We start from the raw sequence: 21,582 nt of genomic DNA on the forward strand, positions 1-21,582 counted from the left end.
CCAGTCCCATTAGCACAGTGTTGAGTGGATACAATAATCTGGCCTGTCATTCTGTTTAACTGTGTCCAGTACCTGCACTCATTTAAAAAATAATTGAATTAGACATGTATCTTGTCAGCCTTAAAAAAATACCTATGCAGTAACAGGAAATACTACCTCCAAAACTACAAAAAAATAAAAATAAAAGAGGTAAATCTAATAATATGTTCTTATATTAAAATGTACCTTCCAAACAAAAATAATTAAAATTAAATTAATTTAAAAATGTAACTTTCAAATAAGATGAAAAAGAAAATTCAAAAACACTAGAATTTTACTAACAGAAATCCCATTATGCCAGCTATGTCTGTATGGCTTTGTGACTAGTTTTATGATCTCAAAAAAATTTCTTAATTTCATTAGATTTCTTTAATTTTCTTTGATACTGGGTGACTCCAAAAGGCAACCCTAATGACAGAAAAATGATGGTTACCTTAGCCTAGTCACAGAGAAATGGTAGCTGAGGATAAATTACTTACTTACTTACTTAATTAATTAATTAATTAAAACAACAACAGCAAAACACTATTCCTGAAGGAAGAAGTTCAAACTACTGTGTGCATTTAGAACTGTGGGGGAAACGCTCATGAAAGAGGGTCAGTTCAGATGAAAGAGGTTTAGAATCCATAGACAAAAGCTCCTTGTTTACAGAAGTAGTTGGTCAAAATGTTAAAATCTACCATGATGTCAGAAGGAATAAACATCCCACAAAGGCCACTGCCTGTGGTTAAAATTAATATACATGATTTTCTAAAATGTGTCATCAGGAACACTGAGGTCACCAGGCTACAAACATGTTGACATCATGTATAACTCCCTTATTTTGAGAAAGAGGTAGGAAGACAAACCAAATTTGAAACCGTGACTGACCTTGAACAAATTCAGAGTAGGTGGTCATATTTACATCTCACTGCAGTCTTAGATACTCTTACCATTGTTCTGGGCTTATGAGCTGTCTATCCAGTTCATTGACTACTTAGATCATCTAATTACTATTAGAAGTATAAATAAAATATTTTGTATTACCTAAAAATATAGTATTTACTTATCTAGATCACTGTTTCTCAATCTTCCTAATGCTGCAACCCTTTAATATAGCTCTTCTTGTTGTGGTAGCCCCCAACCATAAAATTATTTCATTGCTACTTCATAACTGTAGCATTGCTACTGTTAGGAATCATAATGCAAGTATATGATCTGCAGGGTATCTGATATGCAACTCTCAAAGAGGCTGTGATCTACAGATTGAAAACTGCTGCTGTAGATAAGAATGCAAAAATCCAAAATAATAAGACACTTAAAAAAATTGAAGATGGGAGTGTATTTCAACAATAGGGAGATTGCTTAGAATGAAAACTCACTGGTTCCTAGCACCAAATAAATTAAAAAGTAAACACTAGCTACTTTGACTTAAAATTACTACAGCCAGCCATTATGGCTTACGTTGGTAATCCCAGCATTTGAGATGCAGAAGCAAAATTATTATGAGTACAATGCTAGCCTTGACTTTATCGTGAGTTCCCGACCAGCCAGAGCTACAGATCCAAAACAAATCTGTCTCCAAAGTAAGGGAGGTGGGAGGACAAAGACAGTATAAAATCAACACATGAAGCTCAAGAATGTAAAATAAACCTGACATAATTGGCGAATAACAGCATAGGTGATAGGGAAAGGTCACTAAAACACTAGTTTTGGTAGCAAAGAAAGGGAAAACATTAGAAAGGGGAACAGGACAGAAAATCTAAAATGTGTTCTGATAACTCAGACTCAGCTGCAGAAGTCTGGAACCACAGCTTAAAAGAGAGACCTTCAGCTTCTGTACTTTCAGTAACAGATAAAGTTTGCATTTTGCTTTAGAGAGAGAGAAAGGGGGAGAGAAGAGGAGGGAGGGAGAAAGACAGAGGCAGTAAGGCTAGAAGAGGGGAGAGACAAAACAGAAAAAGGAGGAAGGCAGCTACACTAGAAGAGTAGAGCAAAGCAGGGCAGGGGGAGAGGGGAAGATTTAGAGTCAGTGTTGATGGTGGGGTTTGGTTCATGGTTTCTTAAAAAAATAAATAAATAAAGCCAGAACTATCATGAGCACAGCCACACCATTTCTGAGCTCATGCCTGAGCTCATGCCTGAAGGAATCAAGTCAACATCCCATATAGCTATCTCCACATCCATGTAATTGGGCCAGTTATGAAGTCAGTCTATCACCAAAATGGATAAAGAAAATAGAGAATGAAGACTAGAGAACATGGGGCATGGGACAGAGTGAGATGGGGGAGGGCATGGGGATGAATACGGCCTGAATACATAGGACATTTGAAGGAAATTCATTTTATGAACCCACGAGCATGCATGATGAATGTACACCAGTGGAAAGTTTTTTTCAAGAAAAAAAAAAATAGCATGGAGTGCTTCAACAACTACACCACTGGTTAGCAAATAACTACAACAACACAACTATATGTTAGGGAAGCATCTTTAAGAGTTGATGCCTTACAAAATACTATCTTTTGTGTGCTATTGCTAAAGTACATACATGTTTCAACTGAATTACAATAGTGAGTTGCAGAATTTAAAAAGTTACAAAACCAATAAACCCTAAAGGATATGAAAGTTGTTTTAAAATATACTGTGTGCTACTTAGTAAAACATCCCTTTGTACTACATTTAGAAGTAGAGTTGATAAGAAATAGCCCTCAAATAACTGTTAAGGACCCCTCTCCACCATTCTTGTTATAAAACTCCATGGTTCTTTTTATTTTATTTTATTTTATTTTTCCTTCAAGGGACTTTAATTTGGAGACAAGAACACCTGAAATTTCAGTGTGTGGCCATTTAATGACTTAAAAAAATAATAATAGTTATGTTACTGCTATAAGTATATGCTGATATATAAACACAAGGAAACAAATAGGTTTTATTATGCATGTGATTGTTGCAGCAGAGTGGACAGAACATAACAGGCAGGTGAAAGGTGAAAAAGCATTGAAAATGGTGAAGTGCTTCTTGTTACAAGGAATGGCAAATTACAGTTGCTCATGGCCTTTGCTACTAATTATAACAATCATCTTCCTAGACAACAGAAGGAAAATGATGCCCAATCACAAGACAAGATTCACAATTTCCTTGCTCAGCCTTCCATGCCCCCTCTGCTGCTGCTGCTGTACAGCCCTCCAATAGGGAATTAGAGTCTTCTCTTTGAATCTGTTCTAATCCATTCTTTAACCCTTTAACTGATCAAAGAGCTCTTTGTCTTTAGACTGAGCAGTTGTACTATAGAAAAAAAAAAGAAAGGCAAATGAAGAGAAAAGAGATGCAAATGATTTTCTGCAGACTAGAAAGATACACAAGAATAAGTGCAAAATATGCCTTTCTAAAGCAGAAAGCTTTCCAAATAAGTAAATAAAATATAATAAATGTGTTTGTATGATTTAATTTGTGCTGTGACTCTTGGAATAGAATATCTTTTATAATGAATTATGAGCATTTGTAACCTTTGTCTTTTAACCACAGATATAGCTGAAGCTGCCAATTACAATGCTAAGCTTAAGTGAAAAAACAACTATGAAAAAATAATTGAAAATTAGACAAATAACACTAAAGTACATTGCCCTCGGTTTTACAGTATGAGTTTCATACCTTTGTATGTATGTAACATATGTACTCAATATATATACCTTTTAATAATAAAGGTGACCTTGATCATCACCATCCATGTCAGTGTCCACAGAGCCTGACCTCAGATGCTGTCCCATAAACTATACCTCACGCTGAGCTAGTCACTTACTATGAAAATAGAAATTAAATTTAAAACTATTTCAGAACCAAATGTAGACCCAGTTTGTATGGGAACCAACACTCACACATGTTTGAAGTCTTACTTTAAGGAAAATGTAAAATTATGAATACAAAAATAGGTATAAAAATGTACCCAAATAGACACATTTTTAGCTCATCTTAATCTGAAACCCAATTTCAAGCTAACTCACCACTCTCCTGCCTCAAGGTGCTAGGAAGGTAGGTATGTACCACTGTACCTGACCTACTTTCTTTACATTATCCCAAAATAACATAATGCATAAAAAACTGGGGGAGATGACAAAAATTCAGGTTAATTTTGTTGTTTTTTATAGGTATAGCTATAAACTGTAACATTATATTTTATATTTTATTATTTATCTTATGCCTATCAGATGTCAATACATTTTGATTCAGAAGTATTGTACTAGTGAGAGTCTACTTAAGGAACATAAAACACATAGTAAACTGAACAGAGAAGGTTTGACGTAAGAAATAATCATCCAAGAGGAATGAGGAATAAGGGTGTTGATGTCAATAGAACTCTCAGCCTGAGAGCAATTAATCAAAAAGGGACAGATATGGGAGGATATTGTTCTAGTTGATCTCTGCTGATGTGATTAAAACACTAACCAAAGCAACTTAGGGAAGGAAAGGATTTATTTTGCTCATAATTTTAATCACAGTTCATCTTCAGGAGAAGTCAGACCAGGCATGTAAAGAGGAACCTGAAGACAAAACTGTTGAGAGATGTTCCTTGATAACTACACACAGGCTAATGCTTAGGAAGAATAGCTTTAAAATAGCTCAACTATAGTAGCACCTGCCAACGGCTGCTGCGCCCTCTATCTCAACAACCACCCACAGACACGGCAAGGGCCAATCGGATCTAGACAACATGTTTACTCAGACTCCCTTCTCTGGACTAAGTTGACAGTTAACACTAACTAGGACAGAGCTGTCATCCTGAGACTGTATCAATACTTTTTTTGGGAAGCTGTGCTTGCAACTCACTGTGTGGCATAGTTCCTTCAATCACCTGGGCCAGAGCTGACTCACAGGTGTGGGACAAGCAGAAAAATGCGAACAGAGTAAGATTCCCTTATCAAAAGTGGATCAAGGTTAGAAAATGAGAGCACAAGCAAGCCCATTCTTTGGTAGGTTGGTATACAGCCAGTAATCTGTTGTTTCTATGCAGGAAGACTACAGTGAACTCCTAGCTGAGGTTTAAATGGACCACAGTTGGACTAAAGCTGGTTGGTGACAGTGCAGAAGTTGAGGTGTTGGGTGACTGCTGGCCAACAGAGCAGAACAAGAACTTGTGACATCTGCATTGCTGACAGGGAAAGATGACCCACCTGTCACCACTTCTACTTGTCAGTTTTCCTGACAGTTCCAGAGAGTGCAACGAGACAGAAAAACATTCAAAAATCCATCAGCATTAGGAAGCTTTCTTTATTCACAAATGAGATGACCATCCATGTAAAGAACACTATAAGACTTAGCCTGAAAATAGTATTTCATAGGACCACCAGATCCAAAACTCAATACTAAAGAATTAATTGTAACATTTTACAAGTTAGCAATGGATAGTCAGAAATGCAGATTGATTGGTTCAAATGTACATGGCGGTGCACTCCTATAGCAGTAGCTCAGCGACAAGAAAACCACCAGTTCAAAGCCAGTCCGAACTGCAAGGATAGTTTCAAACAGCTTAGTCTATCTAACAAGACCCTATCTCAAAAAAAATACAGTCACAAAGTCAGTTAAAATAAACATTAGTGATCATACAAGCATCAACAATATGAAATAAAGGATAACTCCAGGATCTAGAAAAGATCATTCTGAGTGAAATATCCCAGAAGGAGAAAGACAAACATGGGATATACTCACTTATATAGACCTATAAGATATGATAAACATAATGAAATCTATACACCTAAAAAAGATAATCAATTGAGTGGACATGGGGTAAGATGATCAATCCTCGTTTAGAAAGACAGATGGGATGTGCATTGAACGTATGACAGGCGTCTACTGAGTGCATCTGAAAGACTCTAACTAGCAGTGTTTTCAAAGCAAAGACTCATGACCAAACCTTTGGCAGAGTACAAGGAATCATAAGAAAGAAGGGGAGTTAGTCTGATGGGGAAAGGATAGGAGCTCCACAAGGACCAAATATATCTGGGCACAGGGTCTTTTCTGAGACTGACATTCAACCAAGGACCATGTATGGATATAATCTAGAACCTCAGCTCAGATGTAGCCTGTGGTAGCTCAGTAACCAATTGGTTTCCCAAAGTGAGGGGAACAAGGACTATTTCTAACAGGAACTCAATGACTGGCTCTTTGGCCTCCCCACTCCCGAAGGGAGGAGCAGTCCTGTTAGGCCACAGAGGAGGGCTTTGCAGCGGAGTCCTGAAGATACCTGATAAAACAGGATCAGATGAATGGGGAGGAGGTCCCCCGCTATCAGTGGACTTGGAAAGGGGCACGGTGGAGATGAGGGAGGGAGGGAGGGACTGGGAGGGAATAAGGGATCGGGACACGGCTGGGATACAGCGTTAATAAAATGTAACTGAAAAAAAAATAATAATAAAAAAAATAATTAAAAAAAAGGATAACGCCAAGAAAAGATGTGCAAGATTTAAAAACTGAAAATCATAAAACTTTACAGGAGAATTAAATAAATAGAGAACTATATTGTGCTCATGAACCAGAAAATTCAGTATCGTTAAGATGGCAATTCTCCTCAAACTGATCAAGATATTGAATGCAACTCTAATATAAATCTCAGCAGGTTTTCTCATAAAATTCTAAAAGTCAAGTGAAAATAAACAAAACCAAACTACATGGTGGGAGGGGAGTATATTTGGAGGGAGCACTTTTCTAACTCCAAGGCTTATTCTAAAGCTACAGCAATCAAGACAGGCTATTCACCTAAATAGAGATAATTGTGTCCATGAAACAGGGGAGTGATTCTAGAAATAACTCTAAAAAGTTACGGGCAGCTGAATTTTGACAGTTTTAAGAAAAAGAACAGATTTTCAACTAATAGTAATTAAAATAATTGGTTAGCCATGAAGCAAAAACGAAAAGAAGCTTTGATCTTTCTTTGTACCGCATATGAGTCTGCAGAGGGACTACAGAGGGAAACCAGGAAACATTTGGGTTTATTAACTTGGCTTTGGTGAGGTTTATGCATATATACATGCTTTGAAATAAATTATGCAGTTAAAATATGTACAACTTGTTTCATGTCAATGATGCTTTGAGGAAGTTATTTTAAAAAGCCTAGGGGTTCATGCGTACCTATCTTCTAAAGGCCTTTCTACGAATACACTCACCTAGACAAGTACGCATTGAATGAATTTCACAGATACTTGTATTTGCAAAGCGAAGTCACTATTGTCAACATGTGCTGGTTCCCATCACGCATGCACACAGGCTCTTTAAGAGAGATGAACTGTTTGCACTTGCAGAGACAGTGTGCCTAAGGATTAAGCACTGCTTGTTGAAAGTCAAGAGGGATTGTATGTGCATTGGCCCACTTTCTGTGATACTTGGCTTCCCTAGTTGGAGAGAATGTCTGTTTGACACCAAAGAATTCTGACTATTGCCAGCAATGCCCAGGTAGCCACACAATGCATCAACATCTTGTACCAATGCTCAGAATTATAAACTCAATTTCTTGGTCTGTGTTACATGAACGTGGGAAGTGGGGAAAATGCCAAACTTTGTGAACAAACAACCAATTTAGATGGCCTTGAATGCAACACTTTAGGTTATATGTAAAGAAAGCGAAACAAGAAAGATCACATAACTTGTTCAAATCTTGGTATAGACCTAGATTCTATGAGTCTTGGGATCAAACTTCTGCCCTGCTTCCATTTTTTGTTTTTATGTCATCCCAGCATCACTCTTTGAGTATTTCTTTCCCAAGAACTCATTAATCATTCCCTTAGATAAAAGCATTCAGTCGGTTCCGTCTTACATGATACATCATTTAAGTGCAGTTTTGTTTAACCATAATGAAAAATACCCCTGCAATTTTTTCTTTTGTCAAACCCATCTGCGGACCCCGGATTTGACCTTTTTGAAAATTAGCTATTTAATTTATACACACTTAGGACAATGTCCCCTGATTTTGTGCCTATCTTCTTATAACTCATTTTTCATTATCTGTGGTAAAGACAATAGCCTCTGTCCTTCATCTAGAATAATTGTTTAAAACCCTCTTTTGAAACAACAGCACCAGGCTAAGAGTAGTTTCTGTAACAATAGTCTTTTTAAAGACAAAGAAAAATTATGCAAAATCTCTCAGGCACCTCTTAATTATATTGCTACAATCCAGAAAGAATTAAATTAGTTTAATTTCATATTTAAATATCCATTTATTTTTTTCTGATTGCAAAAGCATTTTTATGCTCACTGAAGATACTATAGAAAATAGAAACAAGCTTTAAAAGAATTTAAACCATTCATGAAGTCACAAAAACACATGGAGCCACTATATATACTCGATAGTTTTCAATTAATTAAGTAGATATATCTATATCTAACTTAACCAACGAACTATAGAGAAAATCCAAAAGTTTACTATTTTATAACGATTTACTGAAATTTACTTTGAATCTTTTTTTAATTAAAAAATTACAATATTTTTAATCACTGAAATTCTTTGTGGTCTGATTACTAAAAGATCCAAGCTCTTCAACCTTATTTCTGTTTTGTAATTATGCAAACTTTTTTTTCAGGGGAAAGAAATAAACATTTATTTACCCCAGCTATGGCATCAGTGACAGGACAAAGAAATGCTCCCACCCATGTCCAGCTTAGTGAACCAATATATTTAATTAGGACTACTCACAGAACAGAGACTGAAGACAAGCTCCCACTCTCTCTCTCTCCCTCTCTCTTTCTCTCTCTGTCTCTTCTCTCTTTCTCTTTCCTGGTAACTCTCAGCCACCTGTATCACCCAGGAAGGGGTGGGGTTTAATGAGCCCTTCACCAACTCCCTGATGAAGAATTGATATGCAAGACTCCGGTTATTAATCATAGTTTCAGAGAGTTCAAGAGGACAGTCATAGCACTATGCCTCCTACAATGCTCCAAAACATCCTCTCCTATCTTCCAGCTTCTCTGTTACAGTCCCCCAACGTTGCAGGGGAGATACAGTTGTACCATTTAGGGACGAGCATTCAACAGTCATGCTCAAGATGTTCCAAAAGCACTTCCCACTGTGGGTGGGCAGGGGACGGGGGAAGTGTTCCTAAGTATGACAACAGCAGTAATTTATAAAAACAGTAAACATAAATGTTCAGAAGGCAATTTGACAGGCATGCTATATCCTTTTAGAAAAAATGATGATAATAGTCAACCCACTAGGACCTAGGATGTCCCCTTCTGGGGGGCAAGCCGTTAAGTCCCTTCAGAAAGCAGGTGATAGAGAACTGTTAATTGTTCTTCTGATGTTCTGGCAGGCACATTGGACTGGCATGTTGTAAGCATGGCATATACAGTTCACAGCTGAGTAGAAGTGTTGGCAAATCTCCCCAACAAGCCTGGCACAATAAATAGGAACCAGCAGAGAAGAAGCTTCTAGTTTGATTTCTCCACATCCTACATCCAATGTATCCAATGTACTTTGTGTCATCAGCAATAAGGCCTTATCTTGTTCCCTTGGTACCCAACAACAATGGCAATAGCCTATATTTTTTGATGGGTTTCCCTGGCCAGAAACTTGTCAGAAGTTAGACTACCTCTCACAATGGGGCTTTTATTTAATGAATGGCAGCTTTGGAGAATATCTTTTTACACACACATTTTTTTCTGCCAAACTCTCTAATTGTTTTAATGTTTATAGGCACAAGCTCTTAGAAGACCTTTCTTATTTGCTTTGTTGTGTGTCTGTTGTGCCTTGCCCTACCATAAGGTTCCCAAAAATTTCACAACCATGTCTGGTCCCTGTACCCCATGGGAACTGATTTCCCATGCTCGCTTCCATAGCTGTGTTTGCTTGTCTTTCAGATGTTTTTCTGTATATGTCAAACCCTCCAAGGTTACCATGTTATTATTTATGGCATAAAACTTTTGCTGGAAAAAGTGGACCAGGTTACTGAAGGTCCAACACCCTTCATTCCAAGCAAGTGCTGGTTGACCTCAGATAAAGGGATACAAAGAAGGAGATTCGCCAGATCCAATACAGCAGGAATAGATTTCAGCGAAGCTGAGTACAGCTTTATGTGAATAGAGGACAACAACTTAGTCCTCCACAGCCCACAATCATTCTCAATGATCTAGCCCACTTCTTTATCCTGGAGAGCAGCCATGGAGCAGCATGTGTCCCTCCCTCCACTCACAGGGTCAGTAAGGCCACATTGGCTCTCATGCTCTGACTAGCCATGGGGCATAAGGGAGAGCAACCATGTTTTCATCTGCTCTGCCCACACAGGTTGCTGGAGTCTGGCCATCTGTATCTCTGAGCTCAGCTTGCTGCTGCTCTCTAATGGCCACACCTGACAGCTGAGAAGCCTGGGGCTGGATGAACAGTTTCTACCTCCAATACACTTGCCTGTAGAAGGAAAAAATGGAAGAGGAAGAATAAATGAACACAGCTTTCTCTGGGAAGATAATTGGCCATGCCTTGGACAAAGCTTAGTCTTCTTCACCCAAAATGCTCTATTGTTTATTTTAAAATTATTGTTTATTTTAAAATTTCTTTCTAGATTTTAAGCAGTTCACAGAACTGAATTTGGCTTTTGGTCAAGCCTTCTATTATAATATCTGGCTCAACACAAAACCTCCACATTTGTTTGCAAGTGACCCAGTGTACGGAACAAAAGTTCACATGAACCAGTTTATCTTTAGACAGCATGATGCCAATGAAGAAAGCCTGCATGAGTCAGCTAAAACATGGCTGACACTGGACATGGGAGGTCTATGAGTCAGCACAATATGGCTGATACTGGATATTCCTATACACCCCCAAGGAAACAGTGACGCAATCGGTTATGTAACTGTTGTTGACAGAATTCTACCCCTATATAAACATGGCCTTGCGGTCTGAGGATAGTGCTTTGGTCTTCACCAGCGTGCCAACGTATGTTTGTGGAGAGGGGCTGTTTACCTACCACCACGTAATCACTGTACTGCCTACCTGTGTGTGGTCCATGTTTTGGTGTTTGCCCTCAGTGCTGGTAGATGACTGCCTAGAAGCTTTCATCCAGAGTAAATAAAATGTCCTATCTACTTACATTCGTCAAAATCTCTTTGACCTCTCAGCTTCCCATAACCTTCCTTTCCTCTCCTCAGAGCATAGGTCTCAGAAACTCCAGACAAATCTATATTTTTTTTTCAAGTGACTCAAGTAAGCCTCTTTGGCCCCTTGCTTTTTCTTTTTATTATCCCCCCCTGGATTTCTTTAGCTCTCTATGAATCATATTTACATGCTAGTCTAAACCATTTAGATATGCCAAAGTCTTTCCTATATTGTGGAAATCATGCCTCCCCATGGGACTCTTAGTAAAACCACTAAAGTTCCATGTCAGCCTCAGGGTTCTGTTGAATCAACCTCTTTCTTTTCTTCTAAAATTATAATTATGTTTATTTATTTTGGGAATGTGTGGGTGTGCACATGTTATGGGAAGTCAGAAGACAGCTTCTGGAATCAGTTCCCACCTTCAGCCATGGGGTGGGGTGGGGATGGGGAGTTCAGGGATTGAACTCTGGTCATAAGACTGATGTCTTTGCCCACGGGGACATCTTGTCAGTCCCAATCTCTTTCTTAATTCTCCTGATAGCAAAGTCTTATCTGACCTAGTACTTGGGAAACTGAACACCTAGCTCTATCAACAATGGCTGTCCTTTCTCTACGCTCTAGACCTGATAGTCACAAGGGCCTCAGCTAGTGATAACCAAGCTTCCTAATGGCTCATATCAACCAGTCCAACAGAAACTGACTTCTTGTTGCCTCAGATATTGCAGCTTTTGTTGTAAAGAGGAACAGGTAGTTACAACACCCAGTTTATCTTCATTTATTTGTTTGTTTGTTTTTTGTTTGTTTGTTTAATCCCTTTATAGCCTGATCCCAGCCTACTCCCTCTTCTCCTCCCTGTCCCATCCCTGTGTCCTTCCCCCCATTCTCCCTCTCTTTTTTCTCAGAGAAGAAGAGGCTCCTCCATGGGTACCAATCCACCTTGGTACCTCAGGTCTCAGCGGGGACTAAGTGCATCCTCTCCCACCAAAGCCAGACAAGGCAGCAGCCCAGCTAGGAGAAAGGGATCCAGAGGGAGGCAACAGAGTCAGAGACTGTCCCTACTCCCATTGTTAAAGGACCCACATGATAACCAAGCTGTACATCTGCTATATATCCATGGGGAATCTAGGTCCATCCCACGCATGCTCTTCGGTTGGTGGTTCAGTCTCTGTTACAATGTTTTTACTGACCACATCTGTCCTCAGGCCCCACAGCTTCATGACCCACACTATGTGAAGCTTTCTTATTTCTTGTTTCTTATTTCTTATTTCCTTCCCAATTCAAAATGTTCAAAGGTAAACTATTAGGTTCCTGTCCTGGGCCATTATTAAGGCCCGGGTCTGTATGTTGTTCTATGTATATCCTCTATCTTTGTATTAAGATAAAATCTGACAAATATTTTCTATCATTTCTACCTCCTGCTCTCCACCCTCACTATTTAAGGTTTTTCATGGGTTGCAAGGTTTGGAATCCCAGGATGCAATATTAAGCAATCTGAACTCTTTTCCCTTATGTATCCCCCAAATATAAAAAATGGCAAGTGAGCACCTAATCCTATTCTCTCTCTCTGTCTACCTATCTATCTATCTGTCTCTGTCTCTCTCTCATCTTCCTGCCATTTCAGAGGCTCAAGCAGAGGATATCTTTCATATGTCTTTCCCTTGTTGTACTTCCTCATTTCTTCCTTTGCACCAGCTCTATACTTCAGTTGCATCTTATTGCCCAGAGCAGGAGCCATACAACAGATCTCATCCCTATAGTCTGTCCCAGGAATGTTACTTTTGAGGAATGTAATATATTCTCCAGGTCTGTTCTGGTGACTCTTATTTACACATAAGACAGGCCTCATTCATCAAAGATGCTTGTCACTATGTAAGAAACAGAAGAAAAGAGGAGCACCTTGGGATTCTATCCATGGTCACTCCAACTTCATTTGTAACAACTTTAGTTGCATGTGTTGCATGTAACCTAGCACATTGATGACACAATAGGAACACCAGTGAAAAAGCAAGTCATTCACACTCCATGGGAAAGAGTGTGCTATACTGGGATTTCCTCCGTAGATGCCCCAACAGCAGGAAGCTTAGCTTCAGTTGCACATCTTACCACTCACAGCAGTGCTCCTTCCAGATTGCCCTGTGGTCAGGTACCCAGCATTGTGTGAACAGCACCCAGAGAAACAAACTATTCACCTCAGACATGATATGACACCAACAACAGACCAAAGAAGCCACGCCATTCAAATGTAGCTTGTTGAACCGATGAGTTTAATCTAGGTTACTGATGGTAGCATGGATGAGGGGTATTTACAAGGCAAGAAAGGAACTTATGAACACCTATACCACTCAAGAAAATATTTTCTTTCCCAATCAAATGTTAATTGATCATATGTCCTCAAGGATAGTCAGACCCTCCCACCTCCCTGAGGAAAGGTTAATGGGCCCAATCCTTTTTTTTTTAATAATTTTTTTCTTCACAATTTATTCATTATATATCCCGATTGAACCCCCCACTTAACTCTCCTGAGTCTCACCCTCCCTCTTCTCCCTTCCCTTTTCCCTTCCCATAGTCCACTGAAAGGGGGAGTTCTCCACTATTGCCATCTGCCCATAGCTTGTTAAGCCTCATCAGGACTGCCTGGATCCTCTTCCTCTGTGGCCTGGTAAGGCTGCATCAACAGGAGAGAGTGCTCAGAGAGCACTGAGTTCATGATAGAGGCAGCCCCTGCTCCTGTCACTCAGAGATCCACAAGGAGAATGAGCTGCCAATCAGCCACATCTGAGCAGGGGTTCTAGGTGTTCTCCATGCATGGTCCTCTGTTGGTGCATCCGTCTCTGCAGGACTCCCTGGGCTCAGATCTTTTAGTTTTGTTGGCCCAATATTTGGTGGATCTCATTGTTGCTGTTGAGAGTTCAACAAGACAAAGGCTATGTCATGCCTGAAAATAAGTGTTCCTCAACAGTTTTCCTTCTAGCATGGTTGGGCATACACATCCTTTTGAGACATTTATTATAAACAGATGGAGAACAATTGCATTCATTTCAACTTTTCTTAGCATTTATAATATAAGAATATGTACCTAGTATATAAAAATAAGTTGAAGAACTTAAAATTTACCAAGAGTAGTGAAGTGAATCCAAATTTAAATAAAATTCTTTTTTAAAAATTGTAAAAATTACTCTTGGAAAGTAAGAATGGAATGCATACCAACTGTCTCTTTCCACTCCTAAGCATCTAGCAAGAAGAGCAGAAATCTAATTTTAAATCTTTGGCTTCGTTTTTCTGTATATATGTATCACAAAATGGATGCTTGCACCCACAACCCCAATATTTAGAAATTATAGTGGATTTGTAACTGAAAGACTGTCATGGCCTAAAAGACTAGTTCTTAAAAAAATCTATTGAAGATAAATTTTTAACAAAGGCTTAAGAGCATGATGTCAGTGTGGTGATAAAAGAAGGCTGGAACTACCACCTGATGGTATATGTGTTGAATTTTTTTAAATGGGTTGATGAGCAGGAGACGTGATTCACACAAGAAAGGAATGGGAGCAAAGGTAGAGCTTTCTCTACTTAAAGACATAATCAGAGAAGCGTTAGCTTCTGATGAAAGGAAGTAAGCGCCACATGTAATCTTCCTACCCTTTGTGTCTGCGCAGTAGACCCTTGTACTAGCTAATCAGAGTTCATAGTGCACACTCCATACACCATGTGTAATCAGTTGGGAAAAATCAAGAGAACAAGAGGCAAAATCATCCTTGTCCAAAAGACAGGGGCTGGTGTTTACATAAGAAGTATATAAACATTACAGAGTGAGTTTGGTTCTACATGGTAGGTATAAGATTTCTTAGAAAGAAAAAAAAGAAATAATTGCCTAAAAACAAAGCCACTTATGAGTACCACCTCACATCAGGAACCTTCTTTGCATGGTATCAGGGACTTTGGAGAATTCAAATATTGCTATCTCAAACCTCAGCTCCCTCAACAGAAATATAATGCAAATTTCCTCATGTGTGAGCAAGGCAGGGTAAAAAAAGAATGCCATCAGATGCATTCTATTGGACAATGGTTACTTGACTGCCCACTTATTGGCAAAGCTATACTGTGTGTATATGTATGAGTGGTGTGTGTGTGTGTTTCTGTCTCTGTTTCTGTCTGTCTGTCTCTCCATTCTTTTTTAACTTAAAACAGAGAAAAAAGAAAGAATGAAAGAAAGAAAGAAAGAAAAGAAGAAAGGGAAAAAGAAAGAAAAGAAGAAAGAGAGAAAGAGCAGAAAGAAAGAACCGAATGGAAAAAAGAAAAGAAAAATGGGGGTTGGGTAGATTCCTTCTTTGGTAGAGTCCTGTGAACCCATGTAACTCAGGATGTGATTATATATGTATATTTATATATCTATAATTTCAGAGTTCTTTTAGCAAGCTGGAAGAAGGAAACTGGAGAATATTCAAAAGCTTATGGGTCAGCTAGCCTGGCATATATAGTGACACACAAGATCCTGTACCAAACAAAGGGAGGATGCACAATGAAAACATCGTGAGTTTCATGTGCATTGCCTCACTTTAACACACAAACACACACACACACACACACACACACACACAGTCAATTTTCTTTAACTATATTTCTTCAAACAAAAAAGGAATTAAAGAAATTCAGAAATCAAGAGTTTAAAGTGGGTCTTTATGTTTAAACCCTTCTGAAGATTTTATCTCTATAGATGAACTTCAGTGAGGCTCAGAAAATACAAAAATAAGGTTATCTTTCTCATATCCTCTGACCTTTCTCTAGTTCCCTACCCTGTTAATCAATATTATTAAGCACATATTATGTCACATAATAAGACCAATCTATAACCAAATGCTATGATGGAAAAAAAAAAGTGTAAATTCCTTAGAATGGTGCAGAATGAAGGCTCAGGAGATGAGTCGCTTCTGAAGATGTACATATTTTCTAATCTACTGAAAGGGATTGAGTGAAAAACCTTCAGGCAGCTGTCTTCCTCGCTTATCCCTGTGCTGTGTGATGGGTGCATAGAAATAGCCTCATTTTTAAATGTTTTATTAGCGCATCTCCATTGGTTCCTAAGAGTTGTGGGCGGTCTCTGAAATTTATGCAAACCTCATGGCAGGATAAAGATCTGGACTCTATTAAAAGTAAAAATGCTTTTATTTTTGGTAACAAAACACTTTTTATTCATAAGGAACCGGTCAATTTCTTGTCCAACCTTAAAACTTTTAGATTGTCTGAAACCACCCCTCAGGCAGAAACACTTCTTTCAAAAATAAGATTTTTCTCAAGCCCCTATTACATCTGTCTTCACGTCTCTCTGCCCATCTATACCTTCATACCTGGCTCTCCCCTAATTATATCAAGAGTCTGTAATCAGTTGAGGGCTGCAATTGTCAGTGCATTCCTGAAGTCTTTGTGGAAGAATGCAACGTTGCGGGTCTTTTAAGAGAAGCAACTGCTGCAGAGAAAGAGATCCCTGGAGGAGTTTATGGGCTGGGAGCAAATGGTGGATTTAAAGCTGTGTGTCAACACGGCATTGTTCCTATTAGGATACAATTTTCCTGTTTTTTTGTTTTTTTTTTTTTTTTTTTAAGAATGCAAAAACAGGTTAGCTAGTACATGCAATTCTAACCCCTTTCAAGGCTTATCACACTTCCAACATTCAATAGGCATCCTTAATACCATTACCTCTGGGACAACATTTGAGCAGGTCCCTGCAATCTAAGGACAAGAGACCCAGGGAAAAGGCTATGGTTTAAAAGCCTGGTTAAAGATTAACACAAACAGTAATAAGAAGGTTCTTAGGAAAGAATCAGGACAGCTGCAGCTGAAGCCTAGCTACCTGCTGAGGGTTGCTAAGCAACTTGGGCCTACCACTGCCCCAAGGGTGTTTTACTTTACAATTAGGATTTTTGAAGGAGAAGAGGGGGGAGGGGTGGGGATTCCTAGTGAAACTAATGTAGGTTCATATATATTTATGCATGTTGTTATGTTATTTCTTTTTAATAGTGTGTCACTCTGTGTCCTTTCAAAGATACAGCACACACTATACATGGATTTTTTTTTTCTGTAACATAGCTGACAAAAATCTAGCAATAACATGGAGTTTTAAAAGTGACATTTTGACTCTAAGGGAGGAATTATTTGCAATTTGTTTTGAACAGAAGCTTAGTTCATGTCAGTGGTGAACCTCCAGACAATCATTAGTTTAAACTGCCTGCTATGTGTTTAAAAATTTCAGTCAATTTAGAGCTGATCTGAATTGCAAATGTGATGCTAATGAGCCATTAGGGAACTGCACGTCTCCTTTTTTGCACTTACAACTCTCTGCTTTAAGGAGCTCCAACTACACTGAAATATGAAAATATCGTTTTAATCATGCACATTGTCGACAAACAGAGAAATGCTGAAGATTCAGAAGTGGAGAAGTGGTATTCAGGGGCTAAACGTGGGGCCCTAGCAGGAATGAAGAAGCAAGAGTAACCTTTGCTGTAAGGTAGACAGATAAGTAGTAAGATTTCCCCAAAACAAATACCAGTTCTGTTTGTCATGTGCTGTGACTCTTCAGGCTCAACATCTGGATAAAATTTATTTTCTTTGGATTTTGGAATTAGAATTCACTCAAACCCTTTATGGGGTCACTTGGGAAATCAAAGAATTGCTTCTATGGTCAGATTTCAGCTTCCAGTGCAAATAATGAGCTCTTAAGGGTGCTTATCCATGCAAACTCTTCTGTAAATAACCCATTTTGGTTTTCTAGAATACTGTATGCCACAGTAGACTTAAAACCATCAATGTCAAGAAGTATTTGGTTTTCTCTAGAAAGTTTCAGCTCAGAAGCTTTAATACCAGCACCAAAACATGTAAATGGCATGTGATATGAAATCATTCCATCCATGGATTCTTCCATCATCAGATTATAAATTTAACTTAACAGTGGGGAGAGAATTTAGAAACAGAAAGAGGTGATTTCCTGTTTCAAGTCATGCTCTCTAGTGTGTGTGTGTGTGTGTGTGTGTGTGTGTGTGTGTGTGTGTTTGTGTGGGCGCATGCGCATGAGCACACACACGTGCTGGAGGCAAGAGTGTACAGATGTACATTTGCCAGCCATTGTGTGTAGGCATGGGTGGGAGGGTCTAAGGACAGCTTTCAGGATTCAGTCCCAGGGACCAAACTCAGATCCTTCATCTTGTGAGGCAATGGACATTACCCTTCACCTTGTTGGGTCATGTCTTTGATTTTTAAATAATAAATGATATCTTAAGCCATTTAATTTCAAAGCTGGGCAGAACCAATGTAAGGAGGAACTAACTGTCCAACTAATTCCCTTTATCCAACCCTTTATCATTATTTGTCTTATACTCTTAAGTGATGGGTCATGACCCTATGAAGGGTTGAACAACTCTTTCACAAGGGTTGCCTAAGATCATTAGAAAACACAGATATTTACATTATGATTCATAATAGTAGCAAAATTTCAGTTATGAAGTACCAATAAATATAATTTTATGGTTAGGGGTCAACACAACATAAGGAACTATATTAAAGGGTCGATCTTCATTAGGAAGACTGAGAAACACTATGTTATACCAAAATCTTTTTGCTTCAGAATTCAGAATTAAAGTTTGTGCTTGGTTTTATCTTGGCATATCTTCTGAGGACCCAAGAAATTCTGTTTCTTCCACTTTCAGGAATCTTTGGGAAATGTGGAGAGTTATATGTAATGCATTCATGACATGTTTTCTCTCAATTAAATTAAATATTTGCTGGGATACAGATAAAGTGAAACATCATCAGTAAATATAGCAGAAAATGATAGAATTTGAGACCCAAGGGGAAAAATCTTAGTCAGAGTTCAACTTTGGGAAGCCTTACTCATCTCCAAGGTCAGAGCCCTAGCCAATCTCAGTCTTTGTTTATTTCCTTGAGAATGAAAGATAATAGCAGGAACTCTGTGATGTCAGTTGTACTGGTGAAAGGGACCCTCCCAAGTGTCAGCTTTTAGGCTATGTCAGGTCCCTAAACAATAAATTAAGAATAATAATAATTTTTAAACCAATTAAAACTCACATAAAGCAGCTCTTTTCCACAGTGCATCATTGTGCTTGGTTTTGGACTATTGATCCCCAGTCTCCTTTTCTCTGAGAGGCTTCAGCTATGTCTGAGCTGATCATGCACCCCAGTGAAGAGAGCAGAACAAGAAGCTGTTCCTTTGCCTTGTGCACTTTCCTTCCTTTATTCATCCTGCACTCTCTGAGCAAATATTTGCTGAGCTGCATCTTCCTGCAGGGAATTGTGCCGGGCCCCCTGGGGGACACAGGATAAAATGAACAGCAGATCCTGCACACCAGGAACTTACTGAGCAACACATAGCTTTTGCATGACAGTCACAGAAAGACATAGGAAGCAGCTGTGCATAGACCAGTTGACGGACAGCATTGGGAACTGGGAGACTCCGATGCCTGAGTAGTCCCTACACTGAGATATTGCTCATCTTGTCTAACCTCCCCATTTATTAGTTTCCACATCTAAAAACTAAGAGCTGCTTTAAAGCCTTTAATGTATTTCCCTCGTCAGCATCTTATCTTCTTCATAAAGCTGTTTTCAATTTTTCTCAACTCTCCAACTTCCAACTGTCCCCTCCCTCAAAGTAGATTACCTCACTTCCCATCCGGCAGAGAAAATGGGCTCTATCAGCTGAAAACCCACAGATTTCCTGCCGCTAGCCTCCAGTGGCCGCAGAATCCAAACCCATCACACTATTTCTTCCCACCCACACAACTGTGTTTCCCTGTGCTCTCAAAGCACAAGGCTTTGGAACCAGACTGCCTTCTCTGCCCTTGTCTCTCAGGAATTCATTCTCCTGTCCTCTAGCCGCTGCCCTGCAACAGTAACTGCTCTACTTCCTGCCTAAAGCCCACAAGCCTGTCTAGTTGAAGCGATCTCTACTGTCTTACAAAGAACAAAATCAAGCAGGACAAACACACCTCCCTGCAGTGCCTTCTCTGTGTTCTGTGCTGCTCGCTAGTCACGGGGTATTTACTGGAAATTCATTGACACTCTCTGAGATTTAAAACATATCGCTGGGGCTGGAGAGATGGTTCCAACTGTTAAGAGCACTTCTATCCTTAAAAAGGATGTAGGTTCAGTTCCAAGAACCCACACAGCAGCTCACAGCCATCTGTAATTCCAGGTCCAGGGGATCCCACCCACTATTCTAGCCTCCATGGCAACAGGCATTCGTAAGATGCGTATACTTTCATGCAGGCAAAACACCCGTACACATAAAGTAAAAATAAATAAATCTTTGGAAGTAAAGAAAAGTCAGTTTTTCAATGACATGCCCACACCTCCCATGAAGTGTACCAAACCCAGAGAATCCATAGCACTTGCAAGCCCAGGAATTATGAAACCACAGTGGTTTTTAACCTCCGTACTTTACATTACTTAAATTGCATAGTGGTGACCAAAACAAAAAACTGTGAGAATAATTTAAAGAGATGAGTTATTTGTTTTGGTTCACAGTTTCAGAGATTTCAGTCCATCTGGAGGAGAGGGGGTAGGAGGTGGCAAGGAAGCCACTATGTTATCTGGCTCTGTTCTTTTTCTGCGTTTTCCTTCCACACAGACTGGTTCAACCCTCGTTCAAAGTGGCCTTTCCCTATTATCTGGAAACATATAGAGATGAACCCAGAGGTATGCTTTATTAACCTTCTAAGCACTTCTCAATTTAATCAATTTGTCAGTCAAGATCAAACATCACTCTGTACTTAGTAGGCATATATATTATATACCTATATTGCATGCACTGTATATACATATACACAATTCATAATAGAGTCCATGGAGTATTGACAAGCATGTGTGTATCCAGCTACAAAAGAAGAGCAAACAAATACATATATATCATATATATGAAGGATATATGCACTTAATAAACACTGTCCATTCAGTCCCCACAATGCTCTTCAAGGAGTATCATTATGCTGCAAAGCAAATGGAAAAATGTGTTTTGCAGAAAGCTTGGCAGATAGTAAATTCTGGAGACTGGGCTAGATCTCAAGTTTCTGCAATGTGTACAAGCCAACCGCATTACATTGTCTGAAAGTCTAAACCCACTTCTCAACATTTGAAGAGTAATGCTTATGTTCTACCCATCTTTAATAGAATCCGACATTAAATTTAATGAGGGAAGCTTGAAGAAAATGAAACAACACATAAAGTACAAATAAACTAAACTACAACGAAAGTCACAAGCACTTGCTGACTTACATGCATAATGATTAACTCTGGCCAGATGACTTCTGTTTCCCTTTGTTCCCATAAAGCCTGGCCTGTACCTTTAGAGACATCTTTGTGGATATGGCAAAGGCCAATGTGAAACAAGGAGAGGTCAGCCTGGTACTTCCAGTTCTACAACATTCCAAGGACCTCTCCTCCTGCTTAAATCTGCACCTCTGGGGGAGGAGGACGGTAATGAATGTCAC

The sequence above is a fragment of the Meriones unguiculatus genome, chromosome 19 (genome assembly GCF_030254825.1).
Source record: "Meriones unguiculatus strain TT.TT164.6M chromosome 19, Bangor_MerUng_6.1, whole genome shotgun sequence".
Lineage (NCBI taxonomy): Eukaryota > Metazoa > Chordata > Mammalia > Rodentia > Muridae > Meriones > Meriones unguiculatus.